The 11,020-nt window shown below is 38.2% G+C and overlaps 2 long non-coding RNA genes across 2 annotated transcripts; both read right to left on the bottom strand.

Annotated features, from left to right (window-relative positions):
- Positions 1 to 2,734: 2,734 nt before the first annotated feature.
- Positions 2,735 to 5,511, bottom strand: LOC148872403 (uncharacterized). Its single transcript, XR_016107060.1, has 2 exons — positions 4,974 to 5,511; positions 2,735 to 4,115 (listed from the first exon to the last, which is right to left on the bottom strand). It is a non-coding gene; the product is annotated as an uncharacterized LOC148872403 (long non-coding RNA).
- Positions 5,512 to 5,964: 453 nt separating this feature from the next.
- On the bottom strand, positions 5,965 to 6,630 carry LOC148872402 (uncharacterized). Its single transcript, XR_016107059.1, has 2 exons — positions 6,509 to 6,630; positions 5,965 to 6,425 (listed from the first exon to the last, which is right to left on the bottom strand). It is a non-coding gene; the product is annotated as an uncharacterized LOC148872402 (long non-coding RNA).
- Between the last annotated feature and the right edge of the window lie 4,390 nt (positions 6,631 to 11,020).

Below are 11,020 nucleotides of genomic sequence, written 5' to 3'. Positions count from 1 at the left end.
ATCATTGGTTTCTTCAAGAGAACGTGTTTGGTAGAAGTAATGTCAATGAGGTGATTTCTCAAAAGAAGCAACTATCACAACGTTATTGGTTTGCACATTATTGACATGAATATATACCAAATGAAAATGTCATTTACATGTGATCCGTTTAAAGGTTCAGTTTAAACTGATTTAATGATCCGTTTCGGTTTTTGAAAAATGCAACGGGTGGCAGATTATGGGGCCCCAGAGCCGTTTGCTCTAGTCATGCATCTGCTCACACTCAGACGCAAGACATTCTCTACAGCCTACAGAATCTACCCTCTATTGCACTGTCTAAATTGGTCACATCATTTGTCCACATGGCTGAAGTAGGTTAATCTCATCTGACGTGCACGAATTATTTGAAATTTAAAGAGATGCTATATTGGCTTTTGTTCATGATTTTTATTTTATTGAGCAAATTTCAGCCCATTAAAACCCTAATTAAACCGCAAAACTAATAAGCATTTGGTTTGTTGGAGTTCACTTCTGGTGCTGCGACCGTGGTCATAGCACTTCCCCTGTACCACCCTCGATAAAGCATGAACATGCCCAGCTTTTGCAAATAGGGGTGAACTCGGGTTGGCCTGAATTAGAATTTTACACTCGTAGATGAAATATAGAATTTTACACTGCAAATAGAGTAGAATTTTAACATAATTGTGTAAAATCAAATATATAAATCATTTAAGTATATGAAATATATTACTTTTATAATTTTTAGTTTTTATTAAAATTTTTTTAAGAAATAAATCTTATATTATTTATTTCAATATATAATACTATTTTTAATATTTATTAAAGACGAAAAACAATCCAAAAGTAGTCAATATACAGTTTTCAAGGATTAAGGTATCGATACGATACTCTCGATATGGGGCATATTGTATCTGTATCTATGGTCATGGATACGGGATACACCACAACTAGATACACACCGATATGAAGGCACATTCATGCCTAGTTTGACAAAGAAAAATATTAAATTTTAGATTATTTATTTCAGTTTTCATAATACTATTTTTAATTTTTATTAAATATGAAAAACAATCCAAAAGTAGTCAATTATATAATCTACCTTAGATGATTTATATAATTTATTTTACACATAATTATATGTTAAAAATGAATACATAGTTATTGTTTGAAAAAATAGTAATTATATAAAAATACTAACTAAATAAATTTGCCCAACAAAATTAATGGAAAACAGAAAATTATAATTATAAACTGAAATGAATAATTTAGGATTTAATTTCCCCAAAAAATTTAATAAAAACTGAAAATTATAAATAATTTATTTTATCCTAAAATGATTTATTTGTTTTATTTTACAATCATATATAAAATAAAAGCATTATATATTAAAAATGGAAACATATTTATTATTTAAAAAAAGAGCTACCATTTAAATAAAAACACTAAATTAATAAATATTCCCAAAAATTAATAAAATTGAAAGAGTGATAATTATTGTATGATGTTTGGATGTTCTAGAGTCTCGGTATTGTTTATTATTTCTCTTCATATAACCTGTTGAAGTATGCATTTTTCATGTGTTTATATCTTATTTATAGATAATTCACTTTTGGTTTAGAATTGTTAATGTATTTATGTGATTTATATGCATTTCCTTATCATATTCAAGTGTTTCTATATTTTTCAATTCTCCTCCCTTTGATCCCCTTTTTTTAGTTTGGATTTTTCTTTCTTTCCCCCTTTTTTTGACTTTTCTCCTTTTCTATGGACTATTTTGGATTTTCCTTTCCTTTTCCCCCCTTCTATTTTGTTTTTGAATGTTCTAATCCTTTGGAATTTTCTTCCATTCTTTATTTCAGATTTTCAATTTGTTTGGTTTCTTTCTTTTTTTGGATTTTCTTTCCCTTTTTATATTTTGAATTTTGGATTTTTCTCAATTTTGTATTTTCCCATTTTTTGTTTTCCATATTCCCATTTTTTTTTTGTATTTTGGATTTTTTTTCTTATTGATTTTAGAATTTTCCCTTTCTTTTTTTATTTGTTTTTTTTTTTGCATTTTTAATTTTCTTTCTTTTTGTTTTTGTATTTTCCCATTTGTTATTTTATGTATTTCCATTTTTGCATTTACCTCTTTTTTTTTCTTTAATTTTTTGATTGATTTTGGAATTTTCCCTTTCTTTATTTGATTTTCTATTTTGTTTTTTTCTCCTTTTCTTTGTATTCCGGATTTTTCCCTCTTTTGATTTTTTTTTTATTTTGTATTTTTCCCCCTTTTTTGCACATTGGATTTTTTTTTTTTTTTGGTTTTTCTCTTTTTTTTTTCAAATTTTGTAGTTTTCTTTTTTTTTTTTGCTTTTCTCTTTTCTTATTTTTAATTTTTGGATTTTTATATTTTTTTTCCTTTTCCGGATTTACACTTTTTATATTTTTTAAATTTTTTCTTAATTGGCCCTCTAAGATTGAAAATACAAAGGTATCACACAACTGATGCGCATGGGTTGGGGTGTGATATCTAAATCATGGTTAACGGCCACCAGTCTTTAAACCTCCACTCATACGGGCTTCTTAGGTTGGTGACTGACTGAGAGCTTTCCACCGGTCTCATTGGGTGCCTAGTCCGGATGGCCCAAGTGTACCGGACTCTCTCCAAATAGGATAGTGGGCTCTAGAATTCCAATGATGATATACAATATGCGGATACTCATTTATAACAATCAGTACAAGGCATAGCTTAAAAAACATAAAAATGAATATAAATAATCATTCAATATACATGCCTGGTCTATACATGATATTAAGAAGTATCGCTATCGATCATGAAATGACTCCATTATTTTCTATTTCTACTTGTAAAACAAAAGCAAATAGTCAATTATCCAATCCAAATCAACACTTGAACAAGTAGTGAAATGAAAGAAATCAGCTGCAACCAAAAGCATATGTTTCACACCAACTACTTCGGCTAGGATCTGATCAGTCCAATAGGTCCACAGATGGTGCCAGAGACTCGATGGAAATACGTGTAACCACAATATACTAGCACTGGGCTGTCAAGACAAAACCTCGAGAGAAGTGGCCTAGTAAGCTGAAACTAGTGCAGATTAAAGTTTCTCCACCATTTCTTGCTAGTTGCTTAAGGTTACAACTTCTGGGACATACTTCAGGGTTGCCTTTCATCTGTCAATGTAAGAATTCAACTAGCTGGAACACAGTCCACTAGGAGAGATGATGGTCGAGAGAGTTGAATGACACTTGCATGATGCATCAGAAGGCCACTAAGGCCTGCCCCCTAATTCCATTGATGGAAAGGATTGAAATAGCTAAGCCATTTGTTATAGCTGGAGGAACACTTGCTTATTATATACTACTAGTCTACTACTGGCGTGTCACCAAGGGAGGCTTACCACTAACCATGTTTTCAACATGCACATGGCCTATTACCACTTGTTACCAAAAGGAACAAAGGCTAGCAGCATAGTTTGCTGTCTTGAGGAACAACCCACAATGCTATAAGAGAAACTCCATACCCGGACAGATGAGAAGAAAATAAAAACCTGTGTAGCACTAACATAATCCCAAACCTCTGGGACTATAATACCAATTGCTGGTATGGAGATATATCTGAGACAGAGTAGGTCATCCAGCCCGTGTGCCAACAAGTGATGTCAATGTAGACAGGGGACTAAGTGGGAGATTGAAGACTAACCGACGGTGACTTGGAGCTGAGAATCGATACAGGTGACTACCGATTCGATGATCCAAGCTTGAAGAGCAACCAAGGAAAGACTGTCCAGTCCAAAGAATTTCCACAGTTGCCTTTTGGTTATATTAGAATTCAGCAACAGGGCATCAAAATCATATGCAGAAATAAGAAGATATGCCTGAATGATGTGTACAATATAGGCCAGCTTCTCAAGAACCAAATGTAATACCAGAGGTTATTTTCAAATTCGATCAACATATGATTGGCAAAGCCAGCTTAACGCCATACCTGTTCTGTAAATGTGCCTCACTGTAGTCAAGGCAAGTGCAGTAACCACAATTACTCCAAGAATCCTCTTGTGCCAAATTTAAACGGCAATCTCTCTCTAGGAAAAACCAATGCACGACAATCTCTAGGAAAAACCAATGCAGATATTACAACATACAGATCCAATTATCTAAAACTAAAGGCAGAGAAAAAAACAGACAAATCTATATTTATTTTCTTTGTTTTTCCTTCAAAAACAGAGAAATAGAGTAACTGAACTAACAAGGATCGAACAAAACAGCTCCTCCTTCGAAAAAAAAAAGGGAAATGGAATTAACCTTTGCACAGCACTCAAGGACTCCCCAGTGGAGTCGCCATTCTGTGAACGTCGGAATAAACCGGCAGTTCACTTACTGGCTGATTGTTTAGAGTCGCCACCCACCAAAATCACGAAATAGGGAGTGATGGGTCTCCAGAATATGCAATTAAACAAAAAAAAAAAAAAAGGACTCCAGGCCTTGTCACCGAATATGTAGGTAAGCTGAACGAGAGAGAGAGGGAAGGGGTTAGGCACCCCTCTCTCTCTCTGATCGGTGCAAATATTAATTCCATTCCTTGAAATCATATAAGAAATATTCCATTCCTTGAAATCACATAAGAAATATTCCATTCCTTGAAATCACATAAGAAGAAGGCGACAGAAGAAGAATTTGTCGTCCACCTGCAATGGAAGGGAGCTCCTGTAACCGGTTATCTCTTCCTTCCCATTTAATCTCCTTTTAGGTACAGGGGCCTGAGCAAAGGGGTGAGAATACATTCCCACCCCTTTTCTATCAGGACCCCCGCTATCTTACGGTTCGATTAGCTGGAAGGAGGAGAGAGCCCTCGAATTTCTTCCTTCGATTGCAAGAAGATGCAGACAACCTCTGGCTTTTAAGAAAGCCCAAAAATAAAAGCAGTAAAAAAGAATGAAACTGCAAGGGAGATGAGGTACGAATCTCACCTCTTGTAACCTTCGAAGAAATCGATGCTACTAAATTCGAATGCACAGGTTTAGAATAACTTGATGAAATTGGGGAAAATTCGGCTCGGAGGTGACAGAGGAAGCAGATCGTGAGCACTTGCGGTGACACTGAAATCCAGCGGCGATGGTAAGAATGGCTGATGTGTTAGTTTGTGTCTCCTCCCTTTGTCTCTCTAATCTCTCTCTCGTCTCTCTAATCTCTCTCCTTCATTTCTTTGTTTCTCTCAGCTCTCTCTCTACCGTTTTTTCTTTCTCTGGTACTCTCGGCTCTCCCTTTCTCTCTATCATTTTCACTCTGTTTTCTTCTTTCACCCGAGCTCCCTTTCACCGTCTCACCTTCTCAATTCGGGGGTTTTCACATACCCTCGAGGTGTTCTTCCCCTCCACCCTCTTTCTCCTTAACTATTGAAGAAACCTTTCTCTCTCGCACCTCTCTTTCTCTCTCTTCCCAACCCGGCAGCTCCTCAAAGAGGAAAACCTCGAGAGCCTCTCCTATTCTCTTCAAAAACTCCCCCTCGTACCTTGGGAATGGTGTCTCCATTTATAATGGAGGGCAAGGGGGAGTTCAAATCTGCGCCCCACAGCCGGACGCCCCACACAATCAGAAGGTGCCAAGTGTCCTTCCACACGTTTCCCCATTAACGCGTGTGGAGCTAATATGACGGACGTTAACTCGTCCCGTTAGTTCCAAATTCCCGCTACTAATGGCGAGAATTCCGGCAAAGACGTTCATTCCGACAAATACACCAAAGGTACTCCCCGTCTCTCTCATCGCATCCCTCTCTAACATCCTTTACATGTTTTGCTGAGTTATTTTTTATCTTCTTTTTTTCAATACAAAATACAGAAGGGAAGGGAGATCACCGGCGACCACCCGACCATTATACAGGTTCAGATTTTCCCTATTCATTCTCTCCTATTTTTTATTGCATCAAAACTTGGATTTTCTAATAAAAATAGAAAAAGTGAATTCTATGTAAAAACACCCATATTCAAAATTAAGAATATCCATATTCAATGAATGCCTCAAATTTTGTTCTTTTTCTACTGTTAAAATAAGATGAATCCTATTTTGTGCGAGAAGAAGAAGAAGAAGAAGAAGAAGAAGAAGAAGAAGACCCCTATTCAAGTAACGCACCAAAATATTGATTTCTAGTGATCCAATACTCCAACTTGCGTAGATCAATTGACGCTCACCTACATTGGCGATGGAACCAGAGCCTGGCGAGAGTCGCGAGAGAACTCTCACTAAGGAACACCAAATCATTCTCCTCCAAAGCAAGTGCTTCCCCGAGGATTACAGCATGTGAATGCGAGATCTTCCCGATGCTGGATAGTAGAACTGCCAAAGATTCAACATACCGGAGATAGTTCGACGTCTCTAGCTTCTTGGCCCCGTCCGGCATGGCCATCGAAAACAAAAGTTCTTCCCTGGAGCAGAAGAAGAAAAAGAGCGACTGATGAATGTAAAGTTGAAGGAGAGAAGTAGAGACTACTGGAAAACAGGGGAATACCTACGGTGTGTCTGCCGGAAAGGTCTTTGTCACCGGAATTATTGCCGTTAGCTCGGATGTAGGAGTGCAGAGGTGGGTCAAAGTTAGATACTGGAGGCCAGGTCGAGAGTCGAGACTCGAGAGTAGCGGGAATTTGGAGCTAACAGCCGTTCCGTTAGCTCCACGCAGGCTGAGGGAGGAAATCGTGCGAGAGGACACTTGGCGCCTTCCGATTGTGTGGGGTGTTTGTGGTGGTGCCCGGTTGTAGGGCGCAGATTTGAACTCGACAAGGGAAGGTTCTATCAATTGTCAAAAACAGAAAGCGGGGTTTAGGTAAGCCAGGGTTCAAAGGGGAGGGTTCAATATTTGGGGTCCAGAGGGTAATTTATGGTAATTTGGGGATAAATTGGTAATTTGGTGTGAGGGGGCATTTTGGGAATTTGAAAGGAGGGGTATTTTGGTAAGTTTGGTAGGAGGGGTATTAAGTCAAAGGGTGTTTTGGGAATAAGGTTAAAGGGGTAATTTCGGCAATTATGGTAAAGGGGATTTTGGTGATTTTGGAGGGGTATTTTGGTAATTTTAGTTAAAGAGGGTAATTTGGGTAATTTTGGTCAAGGAGATTTTGGTGATTTGGGGAGGGGTATTAGGGTAATTTTAGTCAAAGAGGTAATTTGGGAAATTTTGGTGGGAGGGGTATTTTGGTAATTTTTGTGGGGTGATTTAGTTAACTTTGGTCAAGGGCATTTCGGTAATTTGGTGGGAGGGGTATTTTTGTAATTTTGGGAAAATGGGTTAAACCGGTCCAGGGGCTTAGACCGAGGTCCTGGTTCAATGATGGGTGGTTCCAGGTCAGAAAACTGGAGGGTTGAGATGGGTCTGATGGTTGAGAAGGGTTTTAATGCGTGCGGATCAATGAAATTGGCCGAAACGAAATCTTTTAGATGGAAGGATAAATGTGGATGGTTTGAATGAAATTTCATGGGGCGGGGTTTTTGAATATTTTGGGTTGATTGGAGGGGTCAGATTGGTCCGATTGGGCCCAGATTGGGTAGATCTGGAAAGGGTTCGATTTGGTTAGTCTGGGGGCTCGAAATGGAATTTGTGTGATAAAGGGGAAAATAAAGGCAGTTTTGGGTGAAATTTCTCAAGGTAAGGTTTTTGGGTAGTCTGAGATGATTGGTAAAGTCAAATTGAGTCAACTAGGTCTAGATCGGGCAGATTTGTAATCCAGTCAATCTGAAACCTTGAAATGGAATCTTGGTATGATTAAGGGGGTAAATGGAGGTGTTTTGGTCTGGAATTTCATATGTAGAGGTTTTTTTGGTATTCTCGAGTGATTAGAATAGTTTGATTGATTTAGATGTGTTCGGATCAAGTGGATATGGTTGTGGGTGCGAGAATGGTCAAAATGAAATCTTTGTTTAACGGATGGGTGAACAAAGGAATCTTGAGTTCAAATTTCATGGGTAGGTATTTTGGGATGTCCTGGGTCTGATGGTTGTGTTTGATCTAATGGTTGAGATGTAAGTGAGGGTCGATCGAGGCCATCGGATATGTATTAGGTAGGTTTAACGGTGGATCTGAGGGCTCTTAGGGTGAAATTTGGGTTTTTTTAGGTTTTTGGGTATTTTGGAGAGGTTGGAAGGGTCTGATCGGGTGTTTGGGGTGAATTGGAGGTTCATGCAAGTGGATTGAGCAAAAATCCAGTATTAACAACAAGGTAGAGTGGATTGGTTTGTCGCATGACTCTCCTAACGTGTAATGATGGTCTAGTAATCTTTTGAAAGTGACATAGTGGACCGAAGTGAAGGAATTTCCTTGGGACTTAAAGGCATGTGCTTGTGTTCGATTTAGTACAGCTCCTAGTGTATGGCAATAAGTAGAAGGGTCGCTAGGGATTTGTGTTTGATTTATTGATGCCCTCGGTGTAAGTTCATAGATGACAAGACAATGAGGGTATTAGAGAGTTTAAGGTTCAAAGGATCCAAATGTAACTGTTGTCATGATGGTGATTACTATGTCCTCACTTGGATCTAGTTCGATTACTTATGACTTGGCCAATTGCGTTATCTTGTCTTTGAGGATAAAACATTTCTTAATTAGGTGGCTAATTACCCAATGATAACGACAATACTTTGAATGATCAATTTTCCCTTCCTTTTTTGGGAGTTTACTATCAGAAAGTTCTATAAGCTTTCCAATTAGAAAGGCATCCAACATTTTTGGGACATCTAAGTCGGGGAATGGATACACCTTCACTTCCAATTCCTTAAGAGTGAGTTTTCGATTTTCTTTCTCTTGCTAAATATTTGATTTTATTTATTTCTTACTTTTTTTCCTCCCGGTAACCTTGAAAGGGGTTATTGAGGTTGCTAGAACTTGCATGTACAAATTGCTTTACCATCAAATCACCATAGGTTTCGGAATTATTACAGGTCTCCACGAAGTGTGCAATATGTTGCATGGGGTTACCTTTCCCGTTAAATAGTTAAAACTTTGGGGGCTAGTACCCTAACGACAAAGGCATATGATCAATGTACTCGGTGTATGGCTTAGTATATACCAATGATGATTGTGGAACACCCCCATACTAAGTATGTATTGTGTCAGATATCATGTTTTGGAGTTGTTGTACTAAGAGAAAAGTGACCGAAGCATGTTGAGCATCCTGTATGTTAGTACATTCTTGAAACTCCCCTCGGGGAGGGTTTACTTGCGGGGTGAACCTTGGTGGGTGTGAAGGTCCCTGGCTGGATGTCGTTGTTTGCATTTGTTCCATTTTATTTATCAAAGAAGCAATTTAAAGGTCGTTCTCTTCCATTGTCTTTGTTAACTTAGCGATGGCCATAGCCATTTCAGCAAATTGTTCTTCAACTGTAGTAGCTCCCGCCATCATAACGAATGCTACCGAAGTGTAGGAGTGTGTCTATATGTAATCGGACCCTCTAGTCTTAGGGGAGTTGGGATGAGAGTTGGACATTGATCTGGTACTAGATTCTGCGTCTGACACGGGTATTTGTTCACTTGGATGCTCAAGTAGAGTTGTTGAGACAAACTCTTTCGTTAGGGCTACCCTTTCATATTAGCGTTCTTTGCCATCGACAAACCTTGAAGACCTCTTTTTGGCATTTCGGACTTTTGAAGGGACCTCTTGAGTTCCATAGAAGGCGAGAGATACAACCAGTTGTGAATCTCCAGACCTGGTCATGAGGCTGGTGGTTGGCCTCTCATAATTGGAGGCTAAAAATGCACTTGGTCTAGACGAGCTTGAGCTATATGTGGCATTTTTCTTGTTTCCAACGACACTTGAAACAATTTTCGTTGCAGCCATGCATCCAAAACGTTTGTCAAAAACAAACTTGATGTGTTGACTTAAGATATAAGTGGAAAGATATGTCCCACAAGGTATGCCAGAAATTTGTCAATACAAATTTCGTGCTAAATTTGGAGCACAAATAAAGTGTAGACAAATTCAAAGAAATTTAATTTATTTTTTTTTTACAGAAATGTAAGTGGAATACAAACTCTTTCTTTTTTTTTTTTGAAAACCCTCTTGTTCTCTTATCTTTTGCAAAATCCAAAACAAGTGAAGCAAGCAACCACTAACTTTGTGTGAACAAAATACTCCACTCGCGATCAATCAAAGATTCGAACATAAACAGCTGAAAGGAATATCCTTGATTGTAGAAGTTTTTCTTTTTCTTTATGATGTAGCAACTTGGTAGAAGTCTTTGTTGGCTGCACCAATTCAGAAATTTTTTCCAAATATTTTAATTGATGTGGCACGACGTCATTGGAACTTCAAAGCTTCTTGTTCTTTCTTCCTGCATAAAAAAGAAACAAAAGGTTGAAGAGCTAATGAAGAGGGCCACCTGAGGGGGGAGAGCTCGAAGGAAGAGAGCCGAAGTGTGAGAACCATAGAAAGGGTTCCGAGGAAGAACCAAAGTGGCTTTGCCCTTCTTTCTCCTAGGGTTGTTCATAAGAAGGCCCAACCCGACCAAACTGACCAATCCGGACTGATCCGATCCGAGTTGGCCAGGTTTTCATCAGCACGGGTCGGTTTCAGGTTGTGCAAATTCCTAAATCGATGATTCGGATCGGTTTCAGTTTTCACACAAGAAAACCTGAACTGACCCGAACTGAACCGACTTAGTTCCTAGTTCAAACATGAAGTTCCAAAGCCCATTAGGCCACATGGTTTTTGAATGGTTGCAAAAAACTTTGGATTAGTGAATAGTGATTAATGAACAACTTTTGTGATTAACTTTTCATTTAAATTTTATCATAAGAGATGGCCGAAATGTTGTTCAATTTATGACTATTTTTAAAATTAGCAAGTTTTATCACAGGGATGAACTTAGAACCGAATCCGACCCAACCTGACTCAAACCGACCAAGTCGATTTTGCTTAACACTGGGTCAGTTTCGGTTTCTATGTCAAGTAACCCAACCAAGTCGAACCGATTGAAAAAACTACAGTAAACCGACCCAACCCGACCCGTAAACAGCCTACTTCCTCCTATTTATAACAGA

This window comes from Nelumbo lutea, chromosome 2 (genome assembly GCF_056320005.1).
Source record: "Nelumbo lutea isolate HS-2025 chromosome 2, American lotus-T2T, whole genome shotgun sequence".
NCBI classification, from domain to species: domain Eukaryota; kingdom Viridiplantae; phylum Streptophyta; class Magnoliopsida; order Proteales; family Nelumbonaceae; genus Nelumbo; species Nelumbo lutea.
The sequence above is the reverse complement of the archived record's forward strand: the minus strand, read 5'-3'. Positions and strand labels throughout refer to the sequence as shown.